The following is a 27,563-nucleotide window of genomic DNA, read 5'->3' as shown; positions in this document are numbered from 1 at the left end:
TTAAGTGATGTCTGAAAACAGACATGGCTTATCTTGACCCAGACATATCTTGATATGACCCACTTGTGCATAATTTTCATGAAAAAAAACAAAAACACTCCATTTCTTTCATTTTATATCTATGGCAAAAAAGGTAAACGGGATTAAACAACAAATTAAAACAGGAGTAAATTGTATTGGCGAACAGATGAAACAACATAAAATGGAAAAAGATTTCAGAGTAAATATTCAGTCAGATTTTTGTGACATACAGACATTGCACTGCCTTTAGTATATCCTTTGTGTGCCAGTTGTTTGCAACTGCAATGTAACTACATTTTAAGGTGTTATGACTAAAAGGCAAAATAATGTTTTACAGTGTAGATGCTGTCTATGCGGATGTATCGAAACTGCACTTAATCTTAAAGAACATTCTCTAACAACTGACCTTTCAACAGTTAGCTTGATGCTAGAAATCAGCATCACATGAAAAACTATTAATGAAAAAAAAAATGTCAGGCTTTAATGTTATGTCATCAATTATATAAACATTATGAGTAAACATGGCAAAATAATTCAAGCATATGACATTTGTAAGATACACCACCAATTTATTTCAATCAATCAATTATTCTGTGTTGAGGCTAAACTTCAACAGACAGCAAAGTGTTTCCTATTTTATTTTAAACGGATATCGATTGTTAGGCCTATTAAATCAGACTTTGAATGGGCTAATTTAAAATATTTTAAAATGATGATTGTATTGGTACAACTGTATATGTGTTTAACCTCGTGTTACTCTGCGCATGCGTGGACATGTAAACGCAACACAATTATTTTAAACTGAAGGGGCGGGTTTACCCGTCTCTTCGGCCTATTGATGAGTTGAATATATTCACATTTTAGAAGATACAGTCTGTCATTTATCTTAGGATGCAGTCTTTCCTTTTCTTTTTAACTTTCTAAAAAGTTAAAAAGTGGTGGTGGTGCAGTGGACTAAAGCACTGAACTAGTAAGCAAAAGGTTGTTGGTTCAATCCCCACAACCACCACCATTGTGTCCTTGAGCAAGGCACTTAACTCCAGGTTGCTCCAGCGGGATTGTCCCTGTAATAAGGGCACTGTAATTCGCTTGGAATAAAAGCGTCTGCCAAATGCATAAATGTAAATGTTCTATCTCTCCTAAAGTCTTTCTCTAAATCAATTACAGGAATTGTTGGAGTGATTGGAACCAGGTGATTTTCAGTCACCCTCTGGCACCAGAAGAGTCCTGTTAGTTTTACAATTACCTTTGACCCTTTTACTATTATCTGCTGACCAATTGAGACTTTGTGGTTCCAGATAATCAGTGTTATGTTTCTAAAACGTAGATCAACAGTTCAACATAATTGGACATTTCTAGAATGATGTGTAATGTTCACCTATCAGAACTCTGTACTTATAAGAGATGATGTAAATTCATTTGCATATGCCTATAATTACTGTTGTTTCGATAATCTGAGTTAGTTTCGAGGTTAGATCCTCAACTCATTTTCTGTTTCTGTCTGTTGCTTTTGGAAATGTGGAAAACTTTGTCTTCAGTAAACTCTCTTTCTATTGATTGAAACTTCAACTTTGACTCCTGGTCTTCATTGTTCATACTGGTCTCTTTACTGGGTATAACTGTATTCCCTAACAAAACAAACTGAATACTGTTCACAAGACTCTAGACTGTCATTTAAGGGTTAAACTTCTGCCGCACCGAGTCCTGTGACACAACAACATGACATTGATTTCCATGGAGCGCTTCTACAGGCACAGAGCCAACAAAAGTGCCTCTGTTAAGAAACCTCTTACATTTTTTTAATTGAAACCTATTTGGGTGTAAAGAGTAGCATCTCTAGTTTCGTTTGATATGGCATTTTTAAAAATTCATTCATTATTCGCATGTCAGCGCGATGATAAACGTGATGCACACAAATGTGGATTTTGGGACATTATTCCCTCAAAAGTTGAAAAACATTTGAGTTATTTTGAATAATGTTCAACATTAACACATCTGTGGGTCATTTCGATTTTATTTTGTTATCACTGTACAATACGATTCTATTCATTAACATTAGTAAAGGCATTCCTATATTTACTGTGCATTTTCACATTGAGAATAATGGGTTCATTCAAAAGCTGAAAGAAGTTGCTTTCAGAGGATTTATATGGAGTTAAGATGAAAATAAGGTCCATTTCAAACTGTTCTGGGGCCAGTGAAGACAGACAGTACACTGGAGGTTAAGTCATTCACTAAATAGGGAGAAGGTGACATCCTTTAACTTTCTATGCAGCTAAGTCTTCACTTCTAAAATCCATCCAAAAGTTCAGTTTCAGGCTGCAGATGATGTTAGGACCACTCAACATGTTTGGTAGACATGGGACAATGATAATCAGTAAATAGATTCTAGGGGTGTAATGGTTAAAATTTCTCACGGTTCGGTTTGTATCACAGTTTTAGGGTCACAATTTCGGTACGGTTCGGTATTTGCCATGTTCAGAAAAAAAAACCTATTACTGCCAGATCCAAAGTAAGAATACTCTATTTGGTAACAAACACTTCAACAGGTTTGCCCTGAATAAAAATCATTGTTTTACAGTAATCATAGTTTAACTATGGTATTTGTAGTAAAAACATAGTAACCACAAAATCAATCAATCAATCAATCAATATATAGTATAATCATGGTTACTGTATGGAAACTACAGTATTACTGTTGCAAAACCATAGTTAATTGTATCAAAACCATGATTTCTGCAAAGAAAACCATGGTGACAGCAGTCATGGTTATTACAGTATTACTACAGTAAAACCATGGTAAATTTTTGCTTGGTCTTTAACTAAAAAACCCTTTTCTCTAATTAATAAATCAACATTTTAACTTAACCCTCTACTGCACACATTTTGATGGTACATGATAAAAATTATTCCACATAATTTCTTGGTTTATTTGGGAACATTTTATCGATAACATTTTTTTTTCTTTTGGCCTTTGTCCCATCTGTCGACATGGGATACAGGGTGAGCACCTACGTAGCTACTGAGGAGGGTGACTGGCCTGTTGTCATATCATTTGACTGCATGCAGCTGGGTATCTCGAACCTAGGCCGTTTTTTCCTGGAAGGACGTCTGGCATCATGGAACTTCCTGGCAAGCGATTAGAGCGCACCGTACCTAGACAGTGGATGCCTTGCTGGGACAGCATGAGCATCAGTGGGACTGAGCTAAACCAGTTGTCAAAGAACAGCTTGAAATTCCTATTCTTCGGTACTGGTTCTGCCAGGCGCAGTACTACATTCCCACTTGCCCCTATATTTGGAAGCTCAGGTGGATGGACAGCTTTCATTGTATAAACTTCAAAATTGTGTGGAATGCCATCTGATCCAGCAAGGACCAGTATTTTGTAACCCCATTTTCTTGGTTTACTGGGTAGGTACTGCTTGATTCTGCTCTTGCCTTTAAATGGCACCATTTGTTCATACACACGCAATGTCTCATGCATAGGTAGTTGCTTCAGCTTGGTAAGGATGTGATTTAGGAGAGGCCGAATCTTGTATAGCTCATCGTAGTCAGCCATATCTCTTGTGGGCTGACAACTGTTGTCACTGAAATGGAGAAATCTTTTGATAGCCTCCCATCGTGCAAGAGGCATCACATCAGCAACATGTGCAATACGGCTACTTTGGCTCCAAAACATGCGGGTGGCTGGAAGACCAAATAACGACATGTGGAGCACAGTGCCAAAGAACTGTTCAAGTTCTTGAACAGTAAGGTTAAGCAGCTTGACAGGATTGCACTGGATGCTGTACAGGTTTGACTCATTAACAATAAGCTCAAAGAGGTCGTCGGAGAGAAGACTTTTGAAATATTGGTATGGAGACAGAATTTCATCGGCTGATGGAGGGATGAGTAACCATTCAGGGTGTACTGGAGAGGCAGTGGTGTGACACGTTTTCCATCGAGGGGTCTTGGAAAAACTACTGTCATCTTCAGACAGACTGTCATCTTCATCTGTGTCTTCATCTTCATGCTCACTGGTATCTAGAGTGTCTATAAAAATATATGAAAAGTGAGTTTCCAATGCCAATGAAAATACAACAAGAATAACTACAGCTTGATATTTGGCCCCTATTTTGTATGTTGTCTGCTGTATAAACCTATAATTTGAATGATAACCAGAGCTACTGTCAGAACTTCTGAAGTTATTTTTCACTTCTGCTCAAACCTTTTTCTCCATTCCACTCCTCCTCACTGTCACTGCTGTCTATCTCACTGTCAGATGGGATTTGCCTAACATGCGGATCCTGCTCTGTTCTTCCATAGAACAATCTTATGTCCATTTTTCTGTCAAAATGTGTTAAAAGAAGTCAAATTAAATAAATAAATACAACTATATTTAAAGCTTATATTGTGCACTAATACATGTGATAATATGTGATAACATCCAAACACATTGTCAGCAAAGACATCCTTGAAAAGTACCCCTTATTGCACAACATTGCCCTGAGGCAACAAAAAGAAAAACTGAATTTCTGAACATGCAAAATAAAAAAAACTTCATAAAACCTGACAAAAGGCTTCTCTACACCTTCATACACACACACACATATTTTTTATGTACAGTTTATGTCATTTTAAATAAGATTACTAAAGCAAATAACCTTCTCACACCATGTGCTCCTGTGACCATATGTCAGAAAAGGTCCAGCCTTCAAATGGTGCTTGACAATGACTCCCACACCTTATTGGACTGTTCTTTGATACTTTTTTGACCATTTTAATTGGTTGCAATCATTTAAAGAAACATGTACTGAACATGGGGCTTATGAAAACTTTCCGTTGCCTGAGGGCAACACTGTGCTGCAGAGGGTTTTAATACCTGCACTATAATGCCACATGAATAGACATAAAATAAATTTCAAACTCTACTGCACATATATTAAATATTCGGAAGCTGTACATCACTATAGAAGGAACTTTGCTATTAACATGGATATGAAGGATGTTGTGATGCAGCTCGAGTGTTTTAATCATACGCGGAAATCCCACATCTTCATCAGCGGAGTAGGGAAACATATCGTTGGCAATGAACACCCCAATCGCTTTAGTTATTGTTTTATGCCTGTCCGAATCAGCACTGAGTGCTTGCTTAAAAACTAAAGGGAGTGTGTGCAGTTTCGGCTCATCTGCGGCTCTGTGCGTGCTGCGCGCTATCTTCCCCCGGTGATTTTGGCGTAAATTATCATATGTCGATGTATTACCAGTATACGGCACTCGTGTCGAGCGATGTCTGCAAACAGTGCCTGTTATGTAAAAGTTTTTTGACCTATTGTAATTGACTGCAAAAAGAAAATGTTTCCAGACATGAGACTTGAATAATGCAGGGGGCTTCTCAATCAGCAGATTGTTTTCACCACTTGCCATTTTACAGCTTGTAGAACAGTGATGTCATCAAGTAGACCCACGTGAAACACAGGCGGAGCGTATCCATTTACAGATCCATTCAGGTGCATTAGCCGAGGTTGTAACTGTGCGTGTCTATTTGATGCTTTATTTTCTTTGCAAAACCTTGTGCTCCAGATACATCTGGAGCTTCTGAGACAATAAAGTGATTTGATTTGATTTGATTTGACATCAGTAAACTTGAGGTGAACCGCAGTGCCAATGCTTACCAAACCGTGGGGGGTGAACCATACCGTTAGTGGTTCGTTTTTTTTACCAAGAACCGTTACACCCCTATTAGGGGGCTTTCACACTGGCAGTTTAGTTCGAAACAGAGCACGGTTCGCATGAAAAATTGTTAATGTGAAAGCTGTCATGCGGACCGGGTAGCGCGCCGTGGTACCGAACCCGAGACTACCTGTAGGAGGTGGTCTGAGTTCAGTTGCAATGAACTGTAGTGCGATTCGCGTGAATGTGAAAGCAACTCGGACTTGGGTGCGCACTTGTTCAGGAAGTAAAGTAACCTGCGCATGCGTTTTAGCTGATGACGACATCATTTATTTCGACAACACACGAGGATCCACACATTCCTGAAAGTCCCAAAAAAGTAATGACACCACAATGACATACAAGTACAATCAACACTTTAATACTGTCTGTCTATCTATCTATACACCTTATAAATACTGTATATAAATACTATTATAGGTTATAGATATAGGGTATAACAAGAGATGACAGTGGTGATAACTTCACCTTGGACACGAGCGTAAGCGTGCAGTGTAAACAAAGATGCAAATGAATTCCTTGCAATCAGCTGTCTCCTCAAAAAACGCCGTTTGTGAGCAGCAGCAAGCCGCCTTCCCCTGGACATCTGATGAGTTACACCATGAAGAGCACATATACACAGTTGTCGTTCACTCTGCTGTGCATAATGGCACCAAAATAAAAAATAAAAAAAACTAAAAGTATGATGAATCGCGTTGTGTTCTCCATGCGTGTTTGTGATGACATAAGATGAACGCAAATGGACCGGGGTTCGATAGAATCGAGTGTGAAACCAGACCAATGCTGCGGGGGGAACCGGGAACAATCGCACTCGGAATCGGACCGCAGCAAACGTGTCCAGTGTGAAAGCCCCCTTAGATTCAGAATTTATAATGCTAAACTTTATTTTAACATGATTTGATGATGTTGGCCATTATATTGAATCAGAATCATTTATTCAGCTTTACAGAGAATCAGCTGTAATGTCTGTAACGTCTCAAAAACATGAATAACCAACACTCCTGGAAACATAATAATTTGATTAAAAAAAAATAATAATAATAATAAAATTAAAATGACTTTCTATAGCTTGGTATTATTTAAAATTTTACAACTTAGACCCGCTGTCCACATATCTGGACATGAATGTTTAGGTAAACTATTTGCTGTAGATTAGTGTGTGTGTGTGTGTGTGCTTGTTTATTAGGTGCTACTAGTTACAAATCTAAATGGAAATTGCACAGCAGTCACGTTCGGGTCCCAGGAGGTTAATACAAAGATGACTGAAAATAAAATGCCAGAGACCCAAAACATCACGAGTGGGCTTTGATGTTATGGTCAAAAGCTATTTAAAAATATGATGAATAAAATAAATGGCAATCAATTGTCAAGAAAATAGTAAATACAATTTTTTATTTTTAGAAAGGCAGGGAGAAAAAAGTGGCAGGAGTTGCTGGATGTGCAATGTGACAAAAGTAGAAATGCAAGGCTAAATGACAATAAGATTTTGAAATTAATTAACCCCTACTATTAATATTTGTTTATTAAATTTAAGTAGTTCATATAAAGAAAGTAATGTTGTTTATGGTAAATATATGTAAAGCCATACAGTTTTTTTTGTTTTGAGACTATAAATATTACTCAAATAGCAGTGTTACAACTGCCCTGCATGTCCCACTACAGAATGCTCCTTCATTCAGATAGCACACATACATCTCAGTGTCTGTTTAAGAGCGTTTCATCTGGAAAGCATTGCATTCTAATTAACATCTGCTAAACATCTTAAAACGATCAGATTTAAAAACATTCTAAAACATAAACGTCTCAAAGACAGTGGCAAGTTCTCAGGGCCAGCAAAGCCTTCTCTGCTGACCTAACATGCCAAATAAATAAATATTTTTTGTATTTCATTCTCAATCACCTTTTTGTCTACGTATTTTTAATCACTTTCCACTTCTAATTAATCTACAAACAAATAGAGAAAAACTAAAAGTTTATCCATTCAGAATTTATTCCTTGATACTTACAAACAAAGTGTGACAACTGTTTCACAAATCACATGTCGGAAGCAGCACGTGAGTCTGAGCTCCACCCCCTCAGGCCTTCAGAATTTCTTCAGAATCCCTCAACAGTGCAAATGAATGGGCAACTAAAATCAGATTATCAGATTCATCAGCCAATCAGATTGATTTATTTGTTCTTGATGGGTGTGATCTTTAGGATATGTCCCGGTCGAGGCCTTCTATCTGGCCTTGAGTGACGCAATCACGCTTTAAGTGATGTACGTAATTCAGGAGCGAAAAGCGTAAGATCAAGCTGTCTGATGAGTGGGCTGTCACTGCCACATCACCACTGAGAATGAGATCCTTATGGATTTAAAAACACGAGATGTTCTGCATGACCGTGCGATTGCTTAATTTATTAAACAGGAAAGGAGGACTGATTTTCACTGCAAGTAAATTGGCAAGTTTTTGCATTGTTATAGCAACATCAGGAGTTTTCTAAGTGTAAATTAGGCTGCTTGAGCATTCAGTGTCAGATCAAGTTTTGAAAAGTAGTGCTGCGTTCCATTCAACTCAGAAAGTCGGATTTTACAACTTCCTACTAGGAAAAGTGCAATGGAATGCATCTTGAAGTCAGAACTACAACTTGTAGGCTCGTGCAGAAATTCTCAACTCCGATTTCGCCGAGATGCAGGGGCATGATGTCACACAAACATGTCGACACTCAGGGAGATATACAAAGTGAGTGATAAACATTCACTTTATTAAGTAATATCAATAAATGAGTTCATTTCCACATTACAGGATATTAAAGCTTGTTTAACAAACGCCTGTAGAAGCAGGTGTATAAAACATTATAATCTCTTTTGATAATCGTACACCTGAAGCACAAATGCTAGCGCTGCAGCATTGTTAATCAGTTGGGTTGCTAGGAGACATCTCTAATGAGAGTCAAACCCCTGCTAAGCTAACGGGAGCGTTGCAGTTCCGAATATCGGGGAATGGAATGCATTTATGGTTGGAGATATCAAGTAGGAATATCCCACATCCAACTTGAATGGAACGCAGCATAACCGTGTACCCTGACGAAACGAAATTTATTGCAAGCAACATTTAAATCACAAATATTATTCGATAGATTTTTCCAGGTATTATAGACCTCCTTGTTAGATTCATATGAAAAATTATGATTTTTGAATTTCTGTTCGGGAGACGTTCATTTCTGAAAACAGTCATGCTGCAGTTCAAATTAGGCTTGCTTGAGCATTAAGCGTCATTTCAAGTTTTGGCTTTCGTGTGTGGACGTGTTTTTAAAATGTCAACTGGTATTACTAGTTAGCTGCGATATAATGTATGATGTCTAAAGGCATAGGGTGTCTTATTCATTGTGAAACTGTGTTTTCTTAATGGCATGAATCACACTGAAGGCATAGACTTTAAATGCACAGCCCGCCACTACTCAGACATCTGCTGAATGTCTTATTGACATCCGAGAGGAATCGTCTTATAGACGTATTACAGATGAGCAAACGACTTAAAAAATATGTCTTCCAGATGTCAATACATTTAATAGGTGTATACAGTACATCACCCAGACATCTATTTGATCATGTTTTTGTTTTGCTCATCTGTAATACGTCTACAAGTCGTTTGTCAAAAAGTATGTCTCGGATAAAGACATTAAGCAGATGTTTGAAAAGTTTGTAAATTGTATCTTTTTAAGATGTTTAGCAGATGTTGTGATGCTTTCCAGATGAAAAGATTTAAAACTGACATCTCAGAGATGTGTGCTATCTAGAATCAGGACTGATTCTAAAGTAAATTATAAGAAAAAAATAGCAAAATCTTGTATCGAGTATCCTCGAGCATCCTCATTTTCTTTTCTCTTGACGCAAGGATGAGATGCGAGGACTCAAGATGTATTTGTTAAAGGAATGTTCCTGTCAGGATAAATAGAGGACCCAGATGCAGGTAACAGTTCAAATGATATTTAATGAATAATTGAGTGGTAAACACAGCAGGTGAAAAACAACAAGAGAAGTCCAATGGTGAAGATGATGATGATGATGACAAAGCTTGGCAGGCAATGACGGCAGTGAGGTGGGATGATGAAGGCAGAGAAGACCAAATGCAGAGAGTACTGAGAGAGATATTAGACTGGAGCACAGGAAAACAGTTAAAGGTAAATCCAACTAAAAAACAAGAAATAAACGTGAGCATGAGAGAGAACAAAAAGCACAGCACACAAGAATGATCCGACAAACACAACTCACACAAAGGGCTGCTTATAAAGGGGAAAGGAGATAGCGTGCAGGTGTCGCGTTAATCAGGCAGTGGCTTGCCGTGTAATAAATGCCACACCCGCAACAACATGACTGAAGACACACAGAACAAACTGGGGCTTAATCCACCCATGACAGTTCTGTATTGACACTATTTAAGCTAAATCGACAACATTTGTTGTATTGTAAGAGCCACACCACTGGTCAATGGATCTGTGAGTGAAAGTCAAACCATAAGTCTAACCAAGTTGAGTTTCAAATTTTAGCTTGATATCACAAAGAATGACTTAATTTCTCTTCAAAGATACTTTTTTCTGCAATTCTCCAGCAGAAATTGGAGTTAATAACGTGCTAATAACAGCTGCTTATTACACGTGTGAAAGTTTATAAATTGACATTAATAGACAGTTAGGTAAAGCATTTTGCAAAAATTACCAGCTTTCTAAAATGTATTACATAACTATGTATGAAATAGATAGACATTAAATATTTTTGTAAATATTGATTACAGACAAACAGTCTTATACAAAAAAATGTGACCGTAGGATGCTGTGATTGACCAGTCACAATCATTGTTATTTGTAAGTACACAAGTACAATTATTATTAAGTACAATCTCAGAAATGCTATATCTATAATATAAATTATAATATACTATATAATAATATATACATTTATAGAGTAATTATAATATATAATATAATTTGTCTCCAAAGAGCAATATGTCACGGCTCCGGTGAGTTTGTCGGTTTGTTTTGTATGTTTTGTTATTTTCTCTCCCTCATGTCCCACAGGCGCGGCCGGCATGCATGATCGGTGTTTTCAATGGAACATTGATTGTTCCTGGGGTAACGCTGATCAAACCACTGATTAGCATGCCGAGCAACACCTGTTCTCCTCTAATTCATTCCCTTCTTAAGCCCTTCGTGTTCTCAGTATCTTTGCTAGATTGTTGTTTGTTGTGAAGTAACTAACCTCACTCTCTCTGTCTAGTTGGTCCTGTCTCATGTATCTGTTGGTTGCCCGCGTGTTGGGTGTGTGGTTGCCTTCCAGTTCGCTGCATGTCAGCTGGGTTTCCACGGAGGATACCTCGTCTTTGCCCACGTGTCTTTGCCCCAGGCACAGCCACAGTGCAAGCACTTCTCTGTCATCTCTCCTCGCTGCTGCAGCCGGTGCCGGGATCCTCGACATCCATAGTGACTGCTCACATTTATTGTAAATAAATCCTTTGAACTGTTCCTCTGCATTTGGGTCTGTTTGTCTCACTATCACTTATTACCCAATAAGCCTCTCCTTCATATGACCCATTCATGCACACTTTCCATTGGATGCCATTCTTTTTCGGCAGAAAGATGTTTTGCTTCCATTCTCTGAAAAACATCTGGAAAATGCTTACACTTAACACTTTATTTTATCTATGAACTGGACTTCGGCCTGACGCTCATTGGTCACAGCACCTGGTCACGTGTACCCATCCCATTGACTCCCAACAATAATTTTAAACAAGCCAGATGTTGTTTAGGAGTTTGTGAGGTGATTATCTTAGAACAGAGTCCCAACGGTCAACGGTTAACTAAAATCGGCGGAAAACTCAGCTAGTGTGGCGCTGGCAGAATGCCTCATGATGTGTCATGTCATGATAGCAGGGAGTGTTTATTTCAACATATTCTCAACTCGTGGCTGTCAGGTCAGGGGGCACAGCATTATCAGTACTGAAAGGATGTTTGTGGCACATTTCTCTCAACAAAGTGGGAAAAAATCCTTGTGTGGCACACCCTGTCATTTTGTGCCCTAGGCAACCTCCAATGTCGCCTGTACCACAGCAGGCTACCCTTGCCCTACCCCCTAACTCAAAACCCAACCCTAAACCTAACCAGTGAAGTAAACATTTAGTTTCATGCAACCTCCGATTCGTGCTCACCATTATTTATGGGATCGCAATTACTTCCTGTTTCCATGGGACCAGGAGGTTGCTTGTGCAACACTCTATTAGCAGTGTTGGGTAAGTTACTTCTAACAGAACTGCTTCAGCTCAGCCATATTCTTAGGATGTCTGGTGTGATTGGCTCTCTTGAGGTCATTCCACAGCATCTCTATTGGGTTAAGGTCTGGGCTCTGACTGGGCCACTCCAAAAGGTGGATTTCCTTTTTTGAAGCCATTCTGTAGTGGATTTACTTCGATGTTTAGGGTCATTGTCCTGCTGCATCACCCAACTCATACTGAGCTTCTGCTGGTGCACAACCACCCTGACATTATCGTGTAGGAAATCTAGATAAACCTGGGAATTAATCTTTCCCTCGATGATGGCAAGCGGTCCAGGCCCCGAAGCAGCAAAGCAGCCCCAAATCATGATGCTCCCTCCACCATATTTCACCGGTGCAATGATGTTTTCATGTTGGTATGCGGCACCCTTTTTACGCCATACGTAGTGTTCTTCCCAAACAATTCAACCTTCGTTTCATAAGTCCAAAAAAAAAACACTTTCCCACTAGCATTGTGGAGTGTCAAGGTGGTCTTTGGCAAACTTTAGGCATGCAGCAATGTTTTTGTTGAAAAGCAGCGGCTTCCTTCATGGTGTCCTTCCATGGACATCATGCCTGTTTAATGTTTTCCGTATAGTAGACTCATGAACAGAGATGATAAGTTCCAATGATTCCTTCAAGTCTTTAGCTGTCACTCTAGGGTTCTTTTTTTACCTCATTGAGCATTCTGAGTTGTGCCCTTTGAGTGACCTTGGCTGGATGGCCACTTCGAGGGAGAGTAGCCACAGTACTAAATTGTCTCCATTTATAGACAATTTGTCTAACTGTGGAGAGATAAATATCTAAGCTCTTCGAGATAACTTTGTAACCCTTTCCAGCTTTATGCAAAGCAACAGTTCGTGTTCGTAGGTCTTCTGAGATATCTTTTTTGCGAGGCATGGTCCACATCAGCTATTCACAAGAATAGCAAACTCAAAATGTTTGATTGCTTTTAATAAATAAAAGTAGCTCTAACCCACTCCTCCAATCTCGTTTAATTAATTGGATGCCAGGTTTGCCACTCCTAACTCTAATTAGCTTTTACTTATGTCATTAGCCTAGGGGTTCACATACTTTTTTAACATACACTTTGAATGTTTGAATGATGTATTCAATATGTACAAGAACAATACAATAATCTTTGTGTTATGAGTTAAAACCGATTGTGTTTGTTCATTATTGAAACTTAAATGAAGATCAAACCAGATTTTAATACAAAATTATAAATAAATGCATGTATTTTCAAAGGGTTCACATACTTTTTCTTTCCACTGTATTCTAAAAGTGGAAATTTTTTATGCCCCAATAAATAAATTATATTTAATTATAATTGTAATTATAATTTTAAAATATACAGCTCTGTTTCATTGTATACAAAATTATCAGTTTCAGAATCAGAATCAGAATGAGCTTTATTGCCAAGTGTTCTCACATACACAAGGAATTTTTTTTTTTTTTTTTTTAATTTTGATGATAGAAGAAACAAGTGCACACACAAAATTACAGTGAGACACAGGATATAAAACAAGGTAAGAGTATAAATAGACAAACAAATAATAGGACTTTTAACAGAATGGCGTATATGCATGTGCAAGTGGTAATGTATGTGCAAGGTAGGGGTATGTACAGTTATTGAATTAAATATGTGAATTTACATATGTACATGAGATAGGTCATTACATTATTGTACAATGGAGCTGTGGTGAACAATTGGACAAGATGACATTCCAGGAGCCAGTTTATGGCAGAGCCCCTCTATAACTGTCAAGGCAAACAAGAGTGGCTCAAATTTGATTGGATCATGGCAGGACCAACACAAACAAATGCAAAGCACAGCCATCAGATAAGCTGCTTGGGCAACTACCAGATACTTAAGAAAGTAAGGCCTGGATCTTGCAACACGTTGGAAAAGACTTCTCATTGGTCCATGAGTGGTTTCTCAGCAACCTCTCAAACCCCCCATCCTAAGGTTTGATCTAAGAGGTGAGAAGGACCATACATTTTCTTCAAGACCTCTCAAAGCAGCATTAATTTACCATGTGACAAAAGCTGAAACAAAGAAGCCACAAAGACAAATCTTTACACACAAACTTTACTCCTATCATGGAAATCAAATGCAACACATTCACCCCTTGTTTGTTCACATAACTGTTTATGTAAATTGCAGTTGTTCAATTAGCACAATAGTTCACACAAACTGAACTATGGTGGTATAAATTAATGCATGTGTAATATTTAATCTTTTAATATTGGGTTTGATCTCTATGTCTTCAGATTAATGCCAAGAGTATTTTTGAAGAGGTTTGGGAAAGGAACAATGCTTAGATGAGATTTTAAAGACATTGTTCTAACTATGTACTTTAAAATATGCAAATGTTCCACACAGACAAGGGAGGGTGAGCCACACTGTGTGGGCCCCCTCCGATCTCAGCAGCCAGTCATAACCCTGAAACAAGAAATGCCAAACTGAAATCTCCTCCTCATCAGGAAGGTATAAATCTATCCTCTGGATGACCACACCTTTTTCCTGAGTCCCTGTCCAGAGGGTCATTAACAGGATACACTTCTAAAACTCCTGGGTCCCTGTCCAGAGGGTCATTAACAGGATACACCTCTAAAACACCTTTGTCCTGAGTACCAGTCCAGAGGGTCATTAACAGGATTCACTTCTATAACACCTTTGTCCTGAGTACCAGTCCAGAGGGTCATTAATAGGATACACTTCTATAACACTTCTCTGTTCTCTGTTCTCACTCCATGAGAGAGAGGATAACAGATCATCCAATGATATTAGTGTCCATCTGAGAGAGAGAGAGAAGAAGATCAACCAAGTAACAAGTCTTACTACAAGAGACTATTGCAATGCCAAGTTCGTAATCCCTATACCAGGGAGATAACTACAGCGACAAGGTTTAGCTCTGGCAAGCAAATCCTCACTTCGAGTTTCGTGCATCTGCATGTTCCAGGTGATCAATCTTGCACCGATATAAGGGCTGTATATCTGCGTGTTCCAGATTGCAAGAACCCTCTCGGTGCTTCCAGGAGTTCAGCATTCCTCAGCTCCTTCATGTCTAATGCTGTTGAAATGGAATCCAGATCCTTCCCCAATGTAACGTAGCCCTGAGCCCCAGTGGAAGACGCCGCTGTCACCGAACTCATTGATCAATCAAGGAGAACGTAAATATCACTACTAAACCTCTTTCCAGAGACCTTGGCATTAGTGTATACTATCAGTTTATGATTTTCTAATGTTCTTTAGATTACATAACATGTATATCAAATGTCTAGCAAATAAACTGAGTTATTTGTTTAAATAGAAAAAAGGTTTTCACCTTATTAATTAACAGAGAAACAGCAATTTATCTTTCCATAAGATAATAGTCATACTTTGCCATTGCTACATCCAATTTCACCACTTGCATCTTTCATTCCTATGCACTTTTATTTACCTATTCATTTATATTATTCTTTAACATATTAGTATCATTTTGTAGTTTTTGTTAGGTATTCTTGTTTATCTTTTTGTAAATAAAACTCATTTTATTACAACTGTGTGTTCCTTGTGTTGATGATACAGAAGAGCTCTAAAGGTTAGGCCAAATTTTATGAATCCTTCAGATTAAGCAGATGACTGACTCCCTCCAATTTACATATTTATTTTACTGTTAAAATGAAACTCCTTAGCTGGTGCCCTGAGGATAGAGGGAGGGGCCGTCTGATATTAATAATCACACACACACATACACCTAAAGTGAAGTGTGATCAAAGATCACCACATATTTTGGTGTCTTGTGTGAGGCCCAGTTCATTTCAATTAGTGCCAGGGTGATTCTCACAACAGGGGAGTCCTAAGGCAGTTTAATTGTTCATGAGGAAAATGGCCTGAGAGTAAAAACTGCTCTTGCGCCTGGATGTCTTGGTGCTCAATGCTCTGTAGTGCCGGCCAGAGGGCAACAGTTCAAAGAGGGAGTGGGCAGGGTGTGTGGGGTCCAGGGTGATTCTACCTGCACATTTCCTCACTCTGGAGATGTACCGGTCATAGAGGGTGGGCAGGGGGGCAACAATAATCCTCTCAGCAGTCCTGACTGTCCGTTGTAGTTTCCTTCTGTCTGATTTGGTTGCTGAACCAAACCAGACAGTTATAGATGTACACAGGACAGACTCAATGATGGCCGAGTAGAACTGTCTCAGCAGCTCCTGTGGCAGGTTGAACTTCCTCAGCTGGTGAAGGAAGTACAACCTCTGCTGAGCCTATGTGGGTGTCCCATTTCAGGTCCTGAGATATGGTAGAGCCCAGGAACCTGAACGACTCCACTGCTGCCACAGTGGTGGGGGTGCGGGGGGGTTTTCTCCTGAAGTCCACTATCATTGCCACTGTTTTGAGTGTGCAGTCTCATCACCGTTGCGGATAAGGCAGATGACCGTAATGTCATCTGCAAACTTCAGAAGCTTGACAGTGGGATCTTTTGCAGTGCAGTCATTCATGTACAGGGAGAAGAGCAGTGGAGTGAGAATTCATCACTAAGGAGCACCAGTGCTAATAGTGAGGGTCCTGGATGTGAGTTTCCCCAGTCTCATTTGCTGCTGCCTATCTGTCAGAAAGCTGGTGATCCATCAACAGATAGGGGTGGGCATGGAGAGCTGGGTCAGTTTGGTTGAGAGAAGATCAGGCATGATGGTAATAAAGGCTGAACTGAAGTCCACAAATAGGATCCTTGCATAAGTTCCAGGTCTGTTGAGATGTTGCAGGATATAATGCAGTTCCATATTGACAGCATCATCCACTGGCCTGTTTGCTTGATAAGCAAACTGAAGGGGGTCCAGTGATGTCCTTCAGGTAGGCCAAAACCAATCTCTCAAACAACTTCATGACCACAGACGTGAGAGCGACAGGTCTGTAGACATTAAGTCCTGTGATTTTTGTTTTTTTGGGGACTGGAATGATGGTGGAGTGCAGCAGGGAACTTCACACTGCTTCAGTGAATTGAAGATCGGTGTGAAGATGGGGGCCAGTTGGTCAGTGCAGACTTCTAGACAGGCAGGTGAAACACCGTCTGGGCCTGAAGCTTTCCTAGTCTTTTGTTTCTGAAAGACCCAGCACACATCCTCCTCACATATCATAAGTGTAGATTGAGTAGCAGGAGGGGGTTGAATGGGTTCCAGGAGGTGTTGGTGTGTGTGAAGAGAAGATCAGAGCAGGGGAGGGTGTGAGACTGGGCTTTTCAAACCTGCAGTAAAACACATTCAGTTCATCAGCCATTAGTGGACTCTCTATAGAGCGAGGGGGAGGTGTCTTATACTTGATGCTTTTTAGGCCTTTCCACACAGATGCAGGATCATTGGCTGAAAACTGTTTTTTCAGATTTTCAGAGTAGCTTTGAGCCAATCTGATTTCCTTAGTCAGTGTGTTCCTTGCCTGGTTGTACAATATTTTATCCCCACTTCTATAAGCATCCTCTTTGACATGACAACGCTGTCTGAGTTTTCCTGTAAACCATGGTTTATCGTTATTGAATGATAAAAATTTCCTAGTAGGGAGGCACATATCCTCACAGAAACTGATATATGATGTCACAGTATCTGTGAGCTCGTCCAGGTCTGTGGCTGCAGCCTAAAAAAAAACCCAATCAATGCAGTCAAAGCAGGCTTGTAGTTCTAGCTCTGCTTCATTAGTCCATCTCTTTACAGTCCTTACTACAGGCTTAGCTGATTTTATTTTCTGCTTGTAGGTCAGGAGAAGATGAACCAGATAGTGATCAGAGAGTCCTAAAGCTGCACGTGGAACAGAGCGATATGCATACTTTACAATGGTGTAGCAGTGATCCAGTATATTTCTGTCTCTGGTGGGGCATGTGATGTGTTGTTTGTATTTTGGCAGTTCATGGGTGAGGTTAGCGTTATTAAAATTTCCCAGAATAATGATAAGAGAGTCTAGGCATTGTTGCTCCATGTCTGTGATGTGATCAGCCAGCTGTTGCAATGCTGCGTTCATGCATGCTTGTGGCGGGATGTACACACCAGAATAAATGAGGAAAACACCAACGGCGAGTAGAAAGGCTTACAGTTAATGAAAAGTGCTTCTAAATTAGGACAGCACATTTTCTTTAATGTTGTTACATCTGTACACCAACTTTCATTGATGTAAAAGCATGTTCCACTGCCTTTCGTTTTCCCCATTAACTCTGATCTGAACAGCTGAAAGCCCTGTAGATGTAACGCGCTGTCCGGAATGGCTTCACTCAGCCAGGTTTCTGTGAAGCACAAGGCAGCAGAGGTTGAAAAGTCCTTGTTCGTACGGGTGAGGAGATGTAGTTCATCCGTTTTGTTAGAAAGAGAGCAGAGATTCGCGAGATGAATGCTCGGCAGCATTATTCGAAAGCCCCACCGACGGAGCTTGACCAGCGTGCCTGCTCGTCTCCCTCACCTGCGTCTCATAGCACGTTTAAACAACACAGCCATGCCTCCAACTAAAATGTCAAACAAAACGTTCGAATATTCAAAATCCGGGAAAGATTGACTGGTATATGCTGTCATTGTTCAGCAGTTCGTCTCTGGTAAAACTGACTGGAAAAAGGTTACTAAACACAGGACAAACAAACAAAAACAACAAAACAATAGAAGCGCTCCACACCGAGGCGGCCATCCGCAGTGCCATCATGATGTATATCTGATGTATATATAAAAAAAATGGTTTGTGTTTGAGCTCTTACTCTGTAGATTACTGAGGGCCTGCTGGATAAATTCTGCAACTGGGCTGAAGAATTGGCTGATGTCAGATCGGTAACTATCATATGCTGGGACACCGTAGTAAGTGATGTTCATGCCTTTGTAATATTTAGCCCCAGTATTCACCTTTCCCAGCAGGTCTCTCTGGCTTGTGATGCCTTAAAAGCCTTTCAGGCCTCTCCTCTTCAGGTCTGCAGCATTTAGGATGTGGGTAATACCCCTTTTCTGAAGTTTGGCTCGGTCCTTTGCAGTCACCCTACACAAGAACACAGCAGCCTAGATTATTCTGTCTAAAGAGGATTTGAAAGGATCTGACGTTTCTTCCAAGGTAAGACTTAAATCAGCTTTGAGATGCAATTTTCACATGTAAGGGCTCGTAAATCAGAAATAATATTTCACTGAAGTGTGAAATCCTGCTGCATTATATTAATATGCACATTGGTATGTAAAATGTCATATATAAATATAAAGTTAGCGTTGTGGACTTACAAGTCTCCAATATAAATGTTGGGCCAGACCTCACTGACAGGTTGGTAGTAAAAATACCATCTGTAGCACGGAGGAGGGCAGGGCCAGGCCTGGCCGGAATGACGCATGCCCGGACCCCAATCAGCCTGATGAGGCGAGCGAGGGATAAAGGCGACCGGAGACGGCAGTTCGGTCGAGAGAGAGAGAACTATGGGCAGCTGTCCTGTATGTGTTTATGTTTGTGTGTTTTTGTTTAATAAAATATTATTTATATTGTTAAGCCGGTTCTCACCTCCTCCTTTCCCCTGTACCCCCTTTACACTTACCCCAAATTTCTCCCATTGCCAAATATAGACACAGAGAAAAGTTTTTGAGAGAGAGAGAGAACTATGGGCAGCTGCCCTGTATGTGTTTATGTTTGTGTGTTTTTGTTTACTTAAATATTAATTATATTGTTAAGCCGGTTCTCGCCTCCACCTTTCCGCTGTACCCCCTTTATATTGGTGCCGAAACCTAGGAGGGAGGAGAGATGCCCGTCGTAGAGTCCTCGACACTGCCGTCCAGCCCGACCGCCCGGACGCGGGGAACGGCCGCCGTCCATGAGGCAAGATATGGTAACCAAAATAATCCTATAACAAGAGAGGAAGGTGTGTGTGTGTTTAAGGAGGGACGCGCACAAAACGGTGGACGTGACTCTCGTGGAGAGTATGTCACGTGAGATTTCCGGCCAGAAAATATGGCCGCGAATGTGGGCGGAGAGAAACCGGTCAATGGCGTCTGCCCGTTTACCGCGTGTCTCCGCTTGTACGATAACTTAGGGAAAAGCTTAGCTTTATCACGAAGTTATCTACTAGCCAAAAGTGTGTGCGAGAATGTTTGTGAGGGGTTGCGTGTGTGCGTGCGTGCGTGTGTGTGGTTAGTACGAGAGAGAGAGAGAATAAAGTGACAGCACCAAATCCGGTTTCGCGATCGTGGGAGAGAAAGCAGCTGTTATTTTATCACTCAGAGATGCGGTGGACGGCTCGTAAACCGTCCCGCAGTCTTTGATTCTTTAATGGATAAACTCAGTGTGCCGTTCTCACCCGCGATGGCGGAAATACACAACAGTCCAATGTGGTTGGACTACAACACAGCAGATCTCATTCGTGATAACAGTACATTACAGTAATACCTTGAGTATTATTAGCTGCAATGAGCGGACTCGGCGGTCCGTAAACTGTACAAGCAATAACCTTGATACACAAGAATAACACACTATAATATTCTATCTCTGCCTAGACGTAAACCTCTTGAATCGCATGAGGATGCAGCTAGAATGTGTGTTCATCCGTCGTTTGACTCCGACTCAGTTCCTCGAGGCTCGGGTGATGACGGGAGGCCGTTTCCTCGCTCTGTCGGCGGGCGGTACGGCTGCTGATTCTTGACGGGCAGGTAGAGAAATCAGCGATGTCGACTTGATTGAAGAGGGAAGAGAAATCTTTCATCTCTTCACTTCTGCAGGCAAACGGATGAAGATGCAGATTGCTCGGCGATCTCCTTCGGATCCGTTAGAGTGTTCGGTGGAACACAGAGTAATCTCAACTCATCCAGCGAGATGGAGATTGTATTGCCACAGTTTCAAGTCGTACGTTACTTCCGTGTTCCATGAGGCTACCCCTGAGAGCAGCGTCTACGCACGGCAAGCAAAGTTGCTGGAAGCAAATCCCGGAAGCATCTCAGAGGTATTTCTACTCCTGATGACGTCATGGTTGAGGGATGTTCTGTCATGTGCCTCATCCAATAGGAGTTGAGAGTTCGATCCTTTAGTGAGCAAGGCTTCATGGGATTTGTTGTCTGTTTTGGACTTCCTCTTTTTGATTTTGTTGTGGTTTTTATCAGTAAGATTTATGACAGAGGCCTCAGTCAGGCTTTTACGACTGTTAGGCCTGCCTTTGTCTTCTATCTGAATACATGAGGCCCAACACATGGTCTTACTTATGGTTATTTATATTATTTTATTACAAATGCACTGTTAAAAAATTGAAGTATGGTAAAAATAAATGACCTTAAAGTTTAAACCTTCAAGAATTTGTCACAACCTCGGTCTGACAGCCCTCTCATTCTTGTTATCTGTTAATGTGTTGATTTCTGTTTTGTGTTTGAGCGCATGGCTCTGTTGTGTTTTTTGTCTGCCATGCACTCTTCTGACCCAGCCCGCTTGTTTCCTCTTGCCAAGCCTCCTCGTTTAGTCCTTGTCATGTTGAATGTCTGCACCTGTCCCTCATGTGTCTTCATTTATATATTGTGCCTTCTTCCTCTTGTGTTTGTCGAATTGTTTTGTTTGTCAGTTCCTGTTTTAGTCTTGTTCCTGTTCCCAGTCAGTCCTTGTTATTATTTTTATTCTGGTTTATGTTTAGTTTGTTTTCTCTTCCCCGTGCGAGTTTTGTGTTTGCCTGTTTGTTTTCTGTTGTTCAATAAAATATATTTATTTTCACTCATTCCTGCGTTTGGGTCCTCCTTCCTGCTAGTATTCCTGAAAGAATGATTCAACCACTAATGGACCCAGCAGGAATGAGTTTTTTTTCTGATTCTCCGGTTCGCCAAAGAGCTGCCAAAACTGAAAAGCTCTTTGGTCTCCGTCAGGGGAACCAGCCGGTGAGGGAGTATTAGCTGGAATTTCTAGCGTTGGCCTCGGGTTTGGGCTTCAACCAAGAATGCCTCATTGATCTCTTTGTGGCAGGCCTGGTTGAGCCCACAAGTCTTGTATTCCTGTTGGGGGTGAAGAGGGGAGTCTTACCGAGACCATAAAATTGGCTTTAAAGTGGGATTATTTTATCTCAGCCTGTTTCTCGGAAGGCTCTCTCTCTTCATCCCAGCCTGAGGACTGGCTGATTAGCTTACAAAGCACAAATTTAACTTACTGAAAAAACTGCAATGATCCCTCAGATCCCTTAGGTCAGTTAGTACAGTTTACTGCAGAACAACTCATTTTGTCAGTTTGAAACAGACAATTACAGTTATGGAAAGTGTAAAGTTAAAGTTAATGCTTCATCTCCTCCCGACATTCCCGAAAAGAAGACTGCAGGTGCCTCCGTGAAGCTGTCAGTCATGATGTCACACCCCCTTTTTGCAGCATCAAATAACTGATTAAAACCAAACTTATCAGAAAAATGAACACTTGAACATACATCAACATGATAAGATCTACCTAAAATAAAATTTCCTCTTCGGAAAAATTTTATTTGAGGTGTACTTGGATTTTTTTTTATTTTGGCTCATGTCCCATCCGCTAACATGGAGGGGGCAGGGATTATGACCTATACTGCAGCCAGCCACCAGGGGGCATTCGAGATGTTTTGGCTTCACTTTTGGAGTGGGGTTTATGACCTATACTGCAGCCAGCCACCAGGGGGTGATCAAGATGTTTGGCTTCACTTTTGGGGAGCTGTCATGTCGTCCATTTATATACAGGTGCATCTCAATAAATTAGAATGTCATGGAAAAGTTCATTTATTTCAGTAATTCAACTCAAATTGTGAAACTTGTGTATTAAATAAATTCAATGCACACAGACTGAAGTAGTTTAAGTCTTTGGTTCTTTTAATTGTGATGATTTTGGCTCACATTTAACAAAAACCCACCAATTCACTATCTCAACAAATTAGAATATGGTGACATGCCAATGAGCTAATCAACTCAAAACACCTGCAAAGGTTTCCTGAGCCTTCAAAATGGTCTCTCAGTTTGGTTCACTAGGCTACACAGTCATGGAGAAGACTGCTGATCTGACAGTTGTCCAGAAGACAATCATTGACACCCTTCACAAGGAGGGTAAGCCACAAACATTCATTGCCAAAGAAGCTGGCTGTTCACAGAGTGCTGTATCCAAGCATGTTAACAGAAAGTTGAGTGGAAGGAAAAAGTGTGGAAGAAAAAGATGCACAACCAACCGAGAGAACCGCAGCCTTATGAGGATTGTCAAGCAAAATCGATTCAAGAATTTGGGTGAACTTCACAAGGAATGGACTGAGGCTGTGGTCAAGACATCAAGAGCCACCACACACAGACGTGTCAAGGAATTTGGCTACAGTTGTCGTATTCCTCTTGTTAAGCCACTCCTGAACCACAGACAACGTCAGAGGCGTCTTACCTGGGCTAAGGAGAAGAAGAACTGGACTGTTGCCCAGTGATCCAAAGTCCTCTTTTCAGATGAGAGCAAGTTTTGTATTTCATTTGGAAACCAAGGTCCTAGAGTCCGGAGGAAGGGTGGAGAAGCTCATAGCCCAAGTTGCTTGAAGTCCAGTGTTAAGTTTCCACAGTCTGTGATGATTTGGGGTGCAATGTCATCTGCTGGTGTTGGTCCATTGTGATTTTTGAAAACCAAAGTCACTGCACCCGTTTACCAAGAAATTTTGGAGCACTTCATGCTTCCTTCTGCTGACCAGCTTTTTAAAGATGCTGATTTCATTTTCCAGCAGGATTTGGCACCTGCCCACACTGCCAAAAGCACCAAAAGTTGGTTAAATGACCATGGTGTTGGTGTGCTTGACTGGCCAGCAAACTCACCAGACCTGAACCCTATAGAGAATCTATGGGGTATTGTCAAGAGGAAAATGAGAAACAAGAGACCAAAAAAATGCAGATGAGCTGAAGGCCACTGTCAAAGAAACCTGGGCTTCCATACCACCTCAGCAGTGCCACAAACTGATCACCTCCATGCCACGCTGAATTGAGGCAGTAATTAAAGCAAAAGGAGCCCCTACCAAGTATTGAGTACATATACAGTAAATGAACATACTTTCCAGAAGGCCAACAATTCACTAAAAATGTTTTTTTTATTGGTCTTATGATGTATTCTAATTTGTTGAGATAGTGAATTGGTGGGTTTTTGTTAAATGTGAGCCAAAATCATCACAATTAAAAGAACCAAAGACTTAAACTACTTCAGTCTGTGTGCATTGAGTTTATTTAATACACAAGTTTCACAATTTGAGTTGAATTACTGAAATAAATGAACTTTTCCACGACATTCTAATTTATTGAGATTCACCTGTACATGCTGCATCCGAATATCCATACTTCCCTACAATATAGTATGCCAAAAACAATATGTCAATGGAGTAGTATGTCTGAATCCACAGTATTCATGAAGCAGTAAGCGAGAAGTACCCGGATGACCTGCTATTTCCAGTGAGATTCTGAAGTGCGGTTCGACTGGACATTTTACGAACCCATAATACTTCAGGAGCTGAGGCTACGTCACATTCAAAGAGCTGGATTTAAAAGAACGGTGGTGAATCGCGAGTCGAACGGCTCTTCTCAACTGTAAGTGCTATATATACCACAATAATTGTTCCTTGTGATTGAATGGTGCATGTTTAACAAAACCTGAGTGGATAGTTTTCGCAGTTGTTGTTCTTACATAATATATTCCGGTCACGAGACAATGCCCACGTACCCGGATGAAGTATGTCAGAAATCTATTCATACTACTCGCATGCATATCTAAAAGAACGTACTATTTTGCTGGCAGATAAGTGCGTCCTTCATCAAATACAGTACATACTGTGACAGTACACGGTTTCGGATGCAGCAACAGTCTATGCTCCGCACCACCAGAAAACTGTCGCAAACTCTTCCTTTCCCGTAGGGGAGGGGTTCTTCTTTATAATTTTATTTAAGTCTATGTGCATATCGCCACCTACTGTGCTATTGTGCAATAATGATGCATAATTGCTGGCAAATCAGCATTGTTATTAACACCTGTAAGCATTTGCTTTAGTTTTTTTTTTTTTTTTTTTACTGTTCTGTGTATATGTAATGTTTTATTTCTGTAATTACTTTTAAAATTTTTCAGTATTTCATTTATTTATTTAGCTATAGAGCAGTGTTTCCCAACCACTGTGCCGCAGCACACTAGTGTGCCATGAAAGACTGTCAGGTGTGCCGTGGAAAATTATCAAATTCCACAAAATAAATAAATGCATGAAAAAAATACAAATAATTTCAGTTCAGGGATCCAAACTCCTCACCTTTCAAATTTGCCGTTTTGAAACCATAATCGGTGACTTGTATGATTGTGAAGAGCGATGATTAATGTGCAAAAGTGACTGATATTTATACGCGTTAAGGGTCTTTCACATGACTCGCGTCAGCACTGCAGAATACATTGAAGTCTATGAAGTGACGTCACTTTACACCAAAGTGTTTTCCACACAGGTTTTTGCTCCACCAATAATGTCTTTGAGAGTACAAAGCAACAAGAAATATTTAAAAACTTTCCAAATTTGTGGAGACATTGAATGTCTCATCATTTCTTTTAATTAAATATTACCTTATCGTTTACGAATATCAGAGACCCCAGTTACTGAACTAATTTAAATTCACCAAGAAAACGCATAGACCTAAACATAAACGAGTCCTTTTATTACTTTCTGCTATCAAAGCAACTGCGAGCTTTTTTTCTCTCTTCCAAATACATGTTTTCAATGTTTATTGTGCACACTCGTAAAATCGCCCCTCTGTGACGCTTTCTGCAACTCTTGTCATGTGGAGGGCAATGTGGCGCTTGACGCTGGCGTTGAACGGAGCGTTGACGCCTGGACTCAACAATGTGAATAAGCTTTACAATGAAAGAACATTATTGAAACTCAACATTATTATTATTTGTATATTATTGTGGTCTTTTCTGATTAAAGTCATGCTCAGCAGTTTAAATAGACTACTGTAGGAAAATGATACCGTAGATCTGCTTTGTGTTTATAATTCTTAAACTGAAGTCAGTAGATTTGTAGTCATGCAAGTTTTAATAAAGAAGAAGGTAAGGACGTTATTGAAACTCACTATTATTAGACTATTATTGTTGTCTTTTTGGATGAAAAATAATGCTCAAACCGAAGGAAGACTATAGATCTGCTTTGTTCTTTTAATCCTTAAACACTATAAAGTTTCTTGGTAGATTTCAGTCATGAATGACTCAAAATGATTCACTGACTCACTCAAAGCACATAAGACGCTCATTTGTCGCCACCTAGTGACATTTCCAGAAGGGGTCACTGAATTAATCAGTTAATAAAATTGAACAAATTTGTGAAACAGAAGCAAGCCTCACCAAAATACTCTTTATTTTGCAGCTAATTCTGCACAATTGTAAACTTGAATAAACTTGAATCACTAAAATAGCTGGAGTTGGTGCTTTTAGCTTATTCTTTAAAAAAATATCCCCAGAAAAAAATGTTCGTGGACCAGTGATTGTCTTTCGCCCCTCATGAGTTTGCATCCCTGTAATTTGTTGTGGCATTGCAAGAACAAATCTACAAATTAGAAAAGAAGCAAATTTGTTGTTTTTCATTACCCATTTAGCGCTCTTGCCGCCTGTGACCTCACACAGCGTAGCCTACCTATGTGACTTATTTTTTTTTTTTTTTTTTTTTTGTATAGCCGAATTTCAAACATTACAAGTAAACACACTACTAAGATGGACAGAAAACATGGACAAATTCTTGAAAAGGAAATATATCGACGATGGTTAACCTATGTGGGATAGTGGTGTGCCGTAGAATTTATTTAGTCGTAAAAAGTGTGTCGTGGCAGAAAAAAGGTTGGGAAACACTGCTATAGAGTTCCAGCACTGGGACATTATGTCACATGTGCAGTTTCAGCATATTTAAAGCATCACTGACCTAAACCAAATTCTGGGGAGAGAGATACATTTCTGAGCTAGGTTTTCTTTTCTGTTTTTTTAATTAATTTATTTTTTATGATTATTATTTACATTTTATTTTTGTTCTGTTCCATTCATAATATTCTCATACCACCATTCTACATTTACCAGCCAGATACAACAAGCAGTCACAACATTAAAACCACCTGCCTAATATCGTGTAGGTCCCCCTCGTGCCAGCAAAACAGCTCTGACCCGTCGAGGCATGGACTCCACAAGACCTCTGAAGGTGTCCTGTGGTATCTGGCACCAAGACATTAGCAGCAGATCCTGTAAGTTGTGAGGTGGGGCCTCCATGGATCGGACTTGTTGGTCTATCTCATAGATGTGCATTGAGATCTGCACAGATTGAGATCTGGGGAATTTGGAGGCCAAGTTAACACCTTGAACTCTTCATCATATTCCTCCTGAACCACCATTCCTGAACAATTTTTGCAGTGTGGTAGGGCACATTATCCTGCTGAAAGAGGCCACTGCCATCAGGGAATCCCATTGCCATGAAAGGGTGTATGTGGTCTACAACAATATTCAGGTAGGTGGTACATGTCAAATTAACATCCACATGAATGCCAGGTCCCAAGGTTTCCCAGCAAAACATTGCCCAGAGCATCACACTGCCTCTGCCAGCCTGCCTTCTTCCCATGGTGC

General features: G+C 40.2%; 2 protein-coding genes across 2 annotated transcripts in view; one reads left to right on the top strand and one right to left on the bottom strand.

Moving 5' to 3' along the window:
• Positions 1–1,590, top strand: part of LOC127442864 (gastrula zinc finger protein XlCGF57.1-like) — a 50,588-nt gene extending 48,998 nt beyond the window's left edge. The window contains exon 6 of the mRNA XM_051701141.1: positions 1,189–1,590. The gene's annotated coding sequence lies outside the window, so the exon portion shown is untranslated. The remainder of the gene's footprint in view (positions 1–1,188) is intronic.
• LOC127442933 (uncharacterized) overlaps positions 1–27,563 on the bottom strand; it is a 235,004-nt gene that overhangs the window by 115,386 nt on the left and 92,055 nt on the right. The window lies entirely within an intron of this gene.

The sequence above is a fragment of the Myxocyprinus asiaticus genome, chromosome 6, assembly GCF_019703515.2.
Source record: "Myxocyprinus asiaticus isolate MX2 ecotype Aquarium Trade chromosome 6, UBuf_Myxa_2, whole genome shotgun sequence".
Lineage (NCBI taxonomy): Eukaryota > Metazoa > Chordata > Actinopteri > Cypriniformes > Catostomidae > Myxocyprinus > Myxocyprinus asiaticus.
The sequence above is the reverse complement of the archived record's forward strand: the minus strand, read 5'-3'. Positions and strand labels throughout refer to the sequence as shown.